Source organism: Periplaneta americana, chromosome 15, assembly GCF_040183065.1.
Source record: "Periplaneta americana isolate PAMFEO1 chromosome 15, P.americana_PAMFEO1_priV1, whole genome shotgun sequence".
NCBI lineage: Eukaryota > Metazoa > Arthropoda > Insecta > Blattodea > Blattidae > Periplaneta > Periplaneta americana.
The window spans coordinates 49,733,482-49,744,927 of NC_091131.1; positions in this window are offsets into that span (position 1 = coordinate 49,733,482).

Below are 11,446 nucleotides of genomic sequence, written 5' to 3' on the forward strand. Positions count from 1 at the left end.
ATCTGGTCACCTTAATTTAAGTGATCAACTTATAATATTTTAATAACAATGACTGTAACTGCTTTATGCCCTGGCATAGAAAAGGCATTTGTTGCAAAGGACGTAAAATGCTATATATATTGCAGAGTGTAATATTTTTAATACAGTGAAACCTGTTCAAGACGGAAGTGACATGGTCCTAATTTTTTTTTCCATTGTGGGCAGGTTTCCGTGTTATTCAGGTGTTAAGTTAAAATGGAATATTTTGTCATTTGTATAAATGAAAAACAAAATGGCACGCCGCAAATTGTAGGAATTACAAAATATTCTGTTTAACACTACTGACATTAAATCAGCTTCCTGTCACTTATTTAATTGGTGAATGATCTTGATGAAAATCTCATTTCGTCTATAAATTGTATCGTAATTCACTCATTAAACACTATAAAGTTTATTAATTACACTAAATGTAGTATCTAACACTATAATATAATACTGTACTGTATATCACAGCACATTATTTAATTGGACTAGGAGCGTAGAAGCTTTGAATTCTGGATTATTTAATTTCTTTGCCAGTTCAAGGGTTTTCTTTGCAGAATAGGTCCAGAAATTTGCATGATCTTTGAAAGGGCAAGAACAATCCACTCCCACAATAGTTCATCTGTTTCTATGTAACCAGTTTTCTGTTTCTTTTTATGTCACCATTATTGACCGCAAGCCACTCATTCATGATACGGCCTTTATTTTTGAAAGTGTTAAGTTACACCTGAGTTTTCCATTCATAAATTTCAATATTATTTTCTATACTCTTTGTTTCTCATTTTCCTCGATAACTTTTATTTAATCAATTAATAATAGTGCAACATTTTTACGCAACTTTTTTTATCATGAAATCGCTAATACACTTGCGTTCTACCCAGCTACGACAGAATACAGGAGTGAAGAATTGAACATTTTTGAAGGGACTCGTCTGCTTAGTCAATAGGGTAATAAAATTTATGACATACCCTCGCACCATCAAAAATTTTACAAAGAAAACTTGTTTTTATCTTAGTGACCTAGTATTTCGTACATTCCTTGAAAGCACATACTGTTTCAAAATATAATGTACATTAAAGTAGTGTGTCCAAAATATTATTTCCGTTTTGAACAGTAGCAGACAGTGTCCGTTTCCGCATTGGACAGTTTCCGTTTTATTCAGGAAAAATTACACATAATACATATGAATTTCGCCGGGACCAATAAATTGTTCCGAAATAGACAGGATTCCGGATTATTCAGGTTCCAATTTGAACAGGTTTCACTGTATTAATTTTTAAAATGTCGGTAGTTTCCACCCCCCCCCCCCCACACTTTTTCTGGCATTTTATTCGTAGAAACATATTTCATACTTTAATGTATGTAATGTATCCATTCATATCTACTTAAATTCGTGCATTTCATTTGATTTAGTTATGAACTTGGTCTTTCATTTACAATAAAACGTTTTATTGAGAATTTTACCTAATATTTTAGGCTATTTGACTTTATATCATTGAAAGGTTCGAAATGAGCAGTGAAATTAAAAAAAAAAAAAAAGAAAAGTTACTGATGTGATGGGAATTTAATTGGTGAAATGTTGTTTACACTGAAACATTAGAAGATAGAAATTAGAATACTCTTGTAAAATGTAATATTTCTATATATTGTATTTTGAAGAATGTTCAATTGGGTGTTAATATGTGCTTTTCTAATGTAACTGGTGCAATTAGTCGTCGATGTTGTAATTCCTCTTCTACAGTTTTGTGAAGTGCAATTTCTATGAGTATTACAGCTTCAGGCCTTACATGCACTTGGCATATTTTTGTGAACTATCTATGTAAGAATCCATGGGAACAACAACTCTTGATTCCCCTGTGAGTTCTTTCTATATTCTAACCGAAATTAAACTAATATATATCCCTGACTTTAATATGTCCTCTTTTCTGTGTTCCTTCTCTGAAACAAAAAGCAAATGTTATGTGCTGATATTAAGTCTATATGTCTCTAAATTGTAGTTACAATGCATTTTATGTAAGTTATTTAACAGAAAAATCATTATTCATTTTGTCTTACACTTAATCCTTATAAACCAAAGTGACTGTTTTGTACTCTTTGGTTACAATTATTTATCATGCAGATTGCTACATATTTTCTCCGTGTTTTATTAATCACGTATCTGAAACATAATATCTTCTGCTGAAACAAGGACGATCTATGTTAATTTGCAATGAAAAGAATATGTATCTGTGCATGTGTACATGTGTGTGTATTTTATATACTTACAATTTAATCTCAGTTTGGAGTTACTGAACAAAGAAGATTTTGTCTCCTCCCAACTTACAGTGAAAAAAAGAAAAATAGATAATTATAGGACATTGCTAATTGAAACAATGATAACTTAAAACTTTGTTGAAAGAATTTACAGTATATAATAATTTATTTATTTATTTATTTGTATATGTGTGTGCGTGCGTGCGTGCGTGTTTTTGTGTGTGTGTGATATATGCTCAGTTGAAAATTTCGGTAATTATTTACATTGTGTATTCCAATTTTCTGCAACCTGAAATTTTGCCATAATGCGGTGCAATTGTGTAAGTTTCTATATCATTCTAGTTTTGTTATTTAAAAAAAAAACCTAAGAAAATTATATTAAAGAATAGCAATGTAGTGAGTTGTGGACTTATAACTGCGAACCAGTTGTGAACTTGTGGCACTATCTTACAATCAGTTCTGGCTGTCTTTACGAAGAAAGGACACTGATGTTTGTATACTATATGTTGGTGTTTATTGGTATGATATAATTTCAAATTTAAATTAATTTACATATATCACTGTTATGAATGTGCTTTTAGTATTCAGGTCAGTAAAACCTGCATTGACCAAACCTCTGTCAACCGAAAACCGGTTTAACCGAAACATGTAAATCATGTAACTGAATTTTTATACAGAAATTTAAAAGACATACTATATACTGTAAGTATGAAATACAAAATTTATGTACAATGTACAATATATTCATATTATATTTATTTTAAATTTCAACACTTTATGAGTAAAATGTAAGGACGAAGTAGTAGTTCTGAAGACAAATAGTAGTATTGTCACGAAGCAGGTCAGAGAAATGTGTGAGTGCAACAATACGTGCAATTTTTTAGGCAAACCAGTTAAACCCTTCCCTAGCACTAAGCAGGGGTAATATTGGTGCCAGAAAAATAGTATACGAACAAGAAACCCAAAAGAACATTTCTGTCCTTAAAAAAAATAGTGCAGAATCAATACATGCTGCATGCATTGCATCAATTTCTTTAATACATGTGATGCTTTCATGTAGACAACTTATGAGTCAGTTTCTAACCTTTTAATTCTAAAATGACTGTGTATATATTCATCCGAAATAGTCCTAATCCCAAACAGGGTCAATTCCCTTTATTTCAGTTAACAGAGGTTTTACTGTATTTGTAAACTTATTGATGAAAAGACAGCAGATTTCATGTAGAAGAATTTGTGTATTCCTTTCTGTGCTTCAGTGATACCCATATATGGCTTGAAATATGACGTATTATTTGTAACTATCTTGCATTTGTTTTGCATTTACCAGTGTAGAATTTTCACTTGGTTTAGTGAAACATGGGCTTAAAGATCTGGTAGGAATTTAAAAGATTAGTGACTGTTTTGAACATCACATAAAATTTGAGATATACTGGTATCACAATTTGAAATCAATTTTATTCTCTTAACTGTGGTTATGATTCATATATGCAGTATTAAATCTAAAATATGGAAAAGCTTTGTGATGAAAAAATCTATTACAGAGGCCAGTCTAAGAAAATTAAACACCATTTCTTTAAGTACATTTGGATTGAAGTCCCGATTTTATGGTCTTAGTCTTATTTGAAATCTCGTAATTAAAATACTGTTAAACCAAACTTGCATTACAATAGGATATTGGGGAAGTTTTAAATATACTACAAATTAAAATAATGTACATTGCACTTTATTTTCACACTTTAAGTCCGAACTGTTGTAAATTGTAACTTTATTGACGATTTCGTATATTCTGATGTTCATGTTTTTCAGTGATATATTTGCAGTGTAAACAAACGGAAAATTCTCTTTACCACGATATAATTTTGTCTGAAGTATCTTACCAAGTAATTATTGACCTCTGAAAAGTCAAAATAACAAGGCGATAATTAATTGTTACACAAAATCCTTCAGAGTTCACATCATATATTACTTGTAATTAATTTTTGTATTCAAATTTGTGGTGCCCAGACGTTTTGTCCATAGACATTTCGTCCATAGAACAAACACATCCAGACAACATTTTGTCCTCGCAGCAATTATGGCCATATGGCTATTTGCCCGTAAACTTTTTACCCACACATTTTTCATCCATTTAACAAAATATCCACAACTATATTACGTCCAGACACCAACATGTGCACAGAACACACACATATATATATATATTTTTTTTTGTTTGTTTATTTTAATAGGTTATTTTACGATGCTTTATCAACATCTTAGGTTATTTAGCATCTGAATGAGATGAAGGTGATAATGCCGGTGAAATGAGTCAGGGGTCCAGCACCGAAAGTTACCCAGCATTTGCTCATATTGGGTTGAGAGAAAACCTCGGAAAAAACCTCAACCAGGTAATTTACCCCGACCGGGAATCGACCCGGGCCACCTGGTTTCGCGGCCAGATGCGCTAACTGTTACTCCACAGTTGTGGACAATATATATATATATGTTTTTATTTATAAGTTCGAGTATTTCACTGTGTTAAAAATAATAGAAGTTCTGCAAGAAATTAGTTAATACATATTAATCACGCTCTTATTCTTATTATTATTATTATTATTATTATTATTATTCTTCGGAATACAATTTCAAGTTGTTGCTTATCGCCCGTAAATATTGGAGGATGTTGTCCTGCTCTTTGTACTCTTTGTATTTACTGACAATTTTTTCAATTCGTTCCTGATTCAAAATATATTTCTCTTTAATCGGTGCTTGTATATTTCTGTGCCCTGATCTTAACTGTTTTTTCTAGTATTTTTCTTCTTACACAAATGATAATGGTACCTGTAATTTTGATGCCCCAGAATGGGTTTACCCCTAGTGGAATTTACGAGCCTGGAGGCCATTTTTTAATGTAGTGAAGACTAACTTGTCGGATTTAGTAACATGAATATAACTTTCCGAATTTAGTAATGTGATCAGTTGTCGAGCAACACTGTAGGTAGAAATCCTTCGAAAATACAGTAACTATAAAGTGAACAGTTGCCGAACACCATTGTAGATAGAAAGCCTGTAAACTGTTATTTGTTACGTAGGAGACAGACGAAATGTCATTTGGTTAAGTGTTCCTTGGGCGAAATGATATTGGTCAAATATTTTATGGACGAAGTGTGTGCGTGCATGCGCTGTTTTTTTGTGCAGGTGTATTGTCTGTTGCCCTAATATCTGTTGTCATGTTGTCCATGGATGTAATGTATTGGACGAAACGTCCTGGAACCAAATTTGTTGTTATACTTTCATTAAATTGGTGTGTGATACTGTGCATTACATTGACATTGAAATTTATTTTTAATCATTAATTTTAATAATTCTAGATTCCTACTTAGACGTCTCAGTTTATTTTTATGTAACATATATATTTTTAATTGATATATTTTGAACTTTTAGTCAAGTGGACATCAGGGTAAATTTATCGTAATATTTTATTATAAACTTTACAGATTTTCAGTTTGTGAACGGACTATTTTTAGTGTTATGTATAATAGTATTCGAGGTTTGTTTAATGTGTTAACATTCCTGATCAGTTCACTATCTGAAATATCTGTAAGAAAATTTTTTTTCGCATGTATGTATAAATATGACAGTATGATGGTACATTATCAATTTTTGTAGGTTACTTTTCTAGTGCTGTACTCTTATTTCTGTAATGTACCGGTATATGATATGTAAACTGCTAGAATGACTCGACTATCTAGTGCATGTCTGATATACTGGGTTGTACAAAACTTAGTGACGATATAATAAAAAAAAAATTGTGCATTGGGTGTTTGATATTATTGCCAATGAACCTACTGCAAAAAATGTTAAGAGACGAAGAAATATATCCAATTGAAAGAGGAAGGAAAAATTGTAAATGTTCTTTTCTAAAATAAAAATATGGTTTCATAAACGTTTTCCTTGGACGTTTTTGTGAAATCTTATGCTTAACAATCTTACTGTCATAATTCATAATATGATTTGTCCTGCGCTTTATTATAATGTACACGAATAATTTATTCACATTGTACTACTATATGTACACTTTTTATGTTTTTATAACTTCTTAATATCCACTTGTATCTGAGTAAGGTTTGATTATCTGTTTCTAAAATATAAATTAAAAGTGTGATATATAATAATATTTTAAAAAATAAGAGGAATTGTCATTTGTACATTTGACTTTTACTAGACATGTGCGAAAACAATATTGTCCCTAACTTACAGAAGAGTTTAAATATATTTAAATCTTTTATTTACTACTTTTACAAATTAGTTACTTACGAATGGCTTTTAAGAAACCTGGAGGTACATTGCTGCCCTCACATAAGCCCACCATAGGTCCTTATCCTGAGCAAGATTAATCCAGTCTATACCATCGTATTCCACCTCCTTCAAATCCATTTTAATATTATCTTCCCATCTGCGTCTCGGCTTCCCCAAAGGTCTTTTGCCTCCGACCTTCCAACTGACACTCTATATGCATTTCTGGATTTACCCATACGTGCTATATGCCCTGCCCATCTTTGCTGTAATTAAATTCAAATCCATATTACAGTAACGAGTATATAAAAACAAAATTTCTATTAGGTTGTACTCCGAAGTCAAGTAGTTTGTTTGGTTCTTATAATTTACATTTTGTATTCCTCAGCCAACATTTTTGCAATGGGAGTTTTTTTACATTCATAGTGGGAAGTTAAGGGCCCTGCCATTGCACATAATAATAATAATAATTATTATTATTATTATTATTATTACCGGTATTATTATTATTATTATTATTATTATTATTATTATTATTATTATTTCATTCATAGTTGTATATCATGTTGATGGTGACAGTCTTCTTTTCTTTCTCCCTTCAAGTATTAGGGCTATGGTCTGTTACAATCTTACAGTTGAATTTTCAACTCAGCATTTCATTGAACGACCTAGAGATCTCTTCCTGTTTGGACAAGTGAAACATGGCTTTTGGGATTCTATTTGTATGCATGTAAGGCAGATGATTTATTCATTTGTTCTAATAATGTTGTATATGATGCATTACAGGTTCTAATAAGTAATTCTTCCATTACATCCTCATTACGTTTATAATCCCATTTGATATATCCTGCTGTATATCTCGTAAATTTAATTTCATTAGCCGTTATTCTGCTTTCATAGTATCTTCTGTAAATGTGTGTGTATATTGGATGAGTGAAAAGTAAATGCTATTGAAATTGTCAAGAACTTTGTTAATAATCAGTTGATTGTGATGAAGCAAGCTTTGCTGTGAACCGTAGAATGATAGAAATTGTCTGCAATATTGAAGTTCCACATAGGCACCAGCATTGTCACCAGTTGCCCTATTTTTTTTCGTTTTGGAATAGCCTGGACTGACTTCAGCAGAATTCTGGTGGTATGTTTGTCAGAATATATCGAATGCGATCCTCCAGCTGATGCAGAGTTCGTGGTTTGTTACGATAAACCACCTCCACAGAAAGAAGTCACGTGGTATGATGCCAGAATTCTGTGCTAGTTACTCATGCAGATCATGATGGCCCAACCAATTAATTGGTTAATTAACTTTAAATGAAATAAGTATAATAATCCTTCAATAACTGTCTTATTAACCTAATAAATAATACAAAAATTACATTAGGTCATTACACAATCAAACATGACTAGCGCTTTCGCCAATTAAATGGCATCTTCAGGTCTATTTGCATATAGTAATGCTTTAAGCATAAAGACGTAGGTAAATGGCAAAATAATAAAATATGATGAATTGCATGATGTGAAATTGGAGAAGATTAATTAAAAACAGTATTACATGAATAACTATTTACTGTACAATCACAATGTAATAATAATAATAATAATAATAATAATAATCATAATAATCATCATCATCATCATCACTTAAAGGCGTAGTGGTTGTAGTGATTAAACTTCATATGGAGTCTAAATGTTAAAATACAGAATCCATGCATTAAATAGAAGGCTAAAAGAGCATGTGTGCAGCGTAGAAGTATGAAGATATCTTCATGTTGAAGATGCAAATACGCCATTAGTGTCATTTACTATTATTATTTTTATATTCAATGTGATTTTAGACGTAATAAATCGACTATAGATCAGATTTTCTGTACTCGACAGATATTGGAGAAAAAATGGAAGTATAATAGCACAGTATGTCAGTATTCATAGCCAGAAAGCCATATGACTTGGTTAAGAGAGAAGTTTTATAAAATATTCTTATTAACTTTGGTATTACCAAGAAACTGATTCAGTGAAGTGTACAGCACAGTCCATATAGGCCACTTTCTGTCTGGCACTTTTCCAATTCACTGCGGGCTAAAGCAAGGAGATGCACTATCACCTTTACTGTTTAACGTTGCTCTAGAATATACCATTCGGAAAGTCCAGGGAAACAGAGGGTTTGGAATTGAACAGGTTACATCAGCTGCTTGTTATGCAAGCTGACATGAATATGTTATGAGAAAATCAACGAACTAATACGGAAAAGATGGGAATTCGCTATAGATTATCTGACATTCGCCTTAGGTTAAGGGAAAACCTCGGAAAAAATTTCATTGTTAATTAGCCCAAGCAGGAATTGAACCTATGCCCGAGCACAGTTCCAGATCAGAAGACAGGCACCTTTGCCGACTGAGCTACACTGGTGGCTGCAGATCACCTTACCAATGCTACCGTCAGATTATAGGAATATAAATGGCACAGTCGGTCTTTTGCAAGCTTTTGCTCATTGTTACTACAATAATTTGATTTTTCCCTGTAGTAACTTAGTCTTCATATTTATTATTTAAATTTAGTGTCATACTTTTTCAAAATGAGTTTCATTTCCAGTATTTTGAAAATATTTGTCTTAAATTATTGGAAATTAAAGGTATGTAAGAAAAGGACAACATTTAAACAGCAATCTTTTTTATTATTTATATACCAATGTGAAACTTGGGCTCTCACTTTGAGGAAGAGAGGTTAAGGCTGTTCGAGAATAAGGTTCTTAGGAAAATATTTGGGGCTAGGAGTGATGAAGTTACAGGAATATGGAGAAAATCACACAAAACACAACCGAATGCATTGTATTCTTCACCTAACATAATTAATTCGTTCATAGTCTTTGAGGGCAGGTCTTTCACTGCAAACCCACCACTCTTCAATCTTTCCTATTTTCTGCCTTTATCTTGAGCTCTTCATACGATCCATATATCTTAATGTCGTCTATCATCTGATATCTTCTTCTCCGATTCACCATTCCTTCCTGTGCATCCTTTTGTAGGCAGTTTCTTCTCAACCATTCATTCATTTTCATTCATTCATTTATTTTATTCCATAGATCTTACATGAGCAATGAAGCTTTAAGATGTGGAACATGTCAACATTTTACAATATTACAATTACAATTTTTACAAATTTTTATAGTTTTACAATTTAGTAATTTTCTACAATTTTTACAATTTTGTACAATTTTTTTACATTTTTTTACATTTTGGCGAGATGTAGTGAGATGAGATGAGGTCCGAGGATTCGCCAAAATATTACCCGGCATTTGCCTTTTCGGTGGGGGAAACCTCGGAAAAACCCAACCAGGTAATCAAATCAAAGGGGGTAATCAAATCAAAGGGGTTGATGTCAAGGACTCGCCATAGACCATCCGGCTTCAGTCCCACGGCTGGGGAAAACCTCCGAAGAAACCAAAGTCCAAAGGGGGGTCCAACCCAAGCCCGAACGCAACCAATTCCTTTTTCTCTTCCAGGGGCCTGTTTCTCAAAAATACTAGTTACCAGAGTATATTTCACCAGCTCTAGTAGATTCTGTTTCTCAAACTATTTTACCAGTCTAGTAACTTGTGACAATTTTTCACTAGTCACATGATCTGTTTCACTAGTCAGCTGATTGAGTTCATTTGTTTATAGCTATTGGTAGGTATTGTTATTTGAGTTTAGAAGGCTAAGTTGTTTGTGTTTTGGTTTTTACTTCTCTCTTTTCTTCAAATTCCATCAATTGAAAGCAAATTATCTATACTCAATATGATTAATGAATCAAAGGATATATCATTCGGTGCTTTTTCAAGCATAATAACAAAAAATGATAAAGTAAACGAATGGACAAAAAAATTTGTAATATGTGAGGGTATGGAACTGATACCTCAGAACAAAGATTATGCATACGTTAGGGACACTTACAGGCCCAACATTAAGAAAGCAACTTTGACGAGTACCAATTCAAGTTCACAGTATCATAATATGAACACATTATGTAGCTAGTGGGTCTACTGGCGACATGAATGCCACTTATGACTTGAAAAATTCGTTTTTTTTTTTTTTTTTTTTTTCAGTTTTACGTTTGATCTATTCGTAAATTAGTGTCGTTTTGTATTTAATTTGTAGGCTAAAGTTGACAATGTCAGAAGAACTGGCAGTGGAGGAGGAAAGCCAGCAAAAATTACTGCAGTTGATGAATTGGTATCAGATTATTAGGAAAAAAATTCTGCATGTGTTGCTGGTCTAGGGAAGAAAAACCTGATGGCATTGGAAAATAATCAACATTCCGATTTGTAGAGCAATTTGCATTTGAAGCTTTGCTGATAATGCATGACTTCTATTTGTTTGTCTTGTTATGGCAGGTCCCACTATATTTAACAACTCGCCAAGCTTTTCAGCACTTTATTTAAACCGTTCATTATATTTAAACAATGCTCCTGTAAAAGAATAATAATTGTTCCTTCTCGATATAGTTTTAGCTCTTCTCACAACAACTTCTTCACTACTTCAATCGGAATCACTAAACCACATATATTAAAAAAATAACTACAATATTTTGTTTTGATTATCTGAGAAAGGTTGTCACTGGTAACTGATAATATAGAAATCACCAGTCTTTAGAGTCTTGTAGGAATATTCCTGTGGAATACCGGTACTAGTATAATCAACTAGATTAGCATTTTGAGAAACAGAATCTCTTAGGAACTGGTGAAATCGGCCAATATTACTAGTCTGTGAACTGGTAACTACTACTTTACCCTTGTAGTTTCTAGAAACACAGACTTGTAAAACAAACTATTATTACTACTGTCCTAGATCATATATACTAAGTTTTATATATGATCTAGGCTACTGTACAGACTAGTATTACTAGTCCTTGAGTTTTGAGAAAC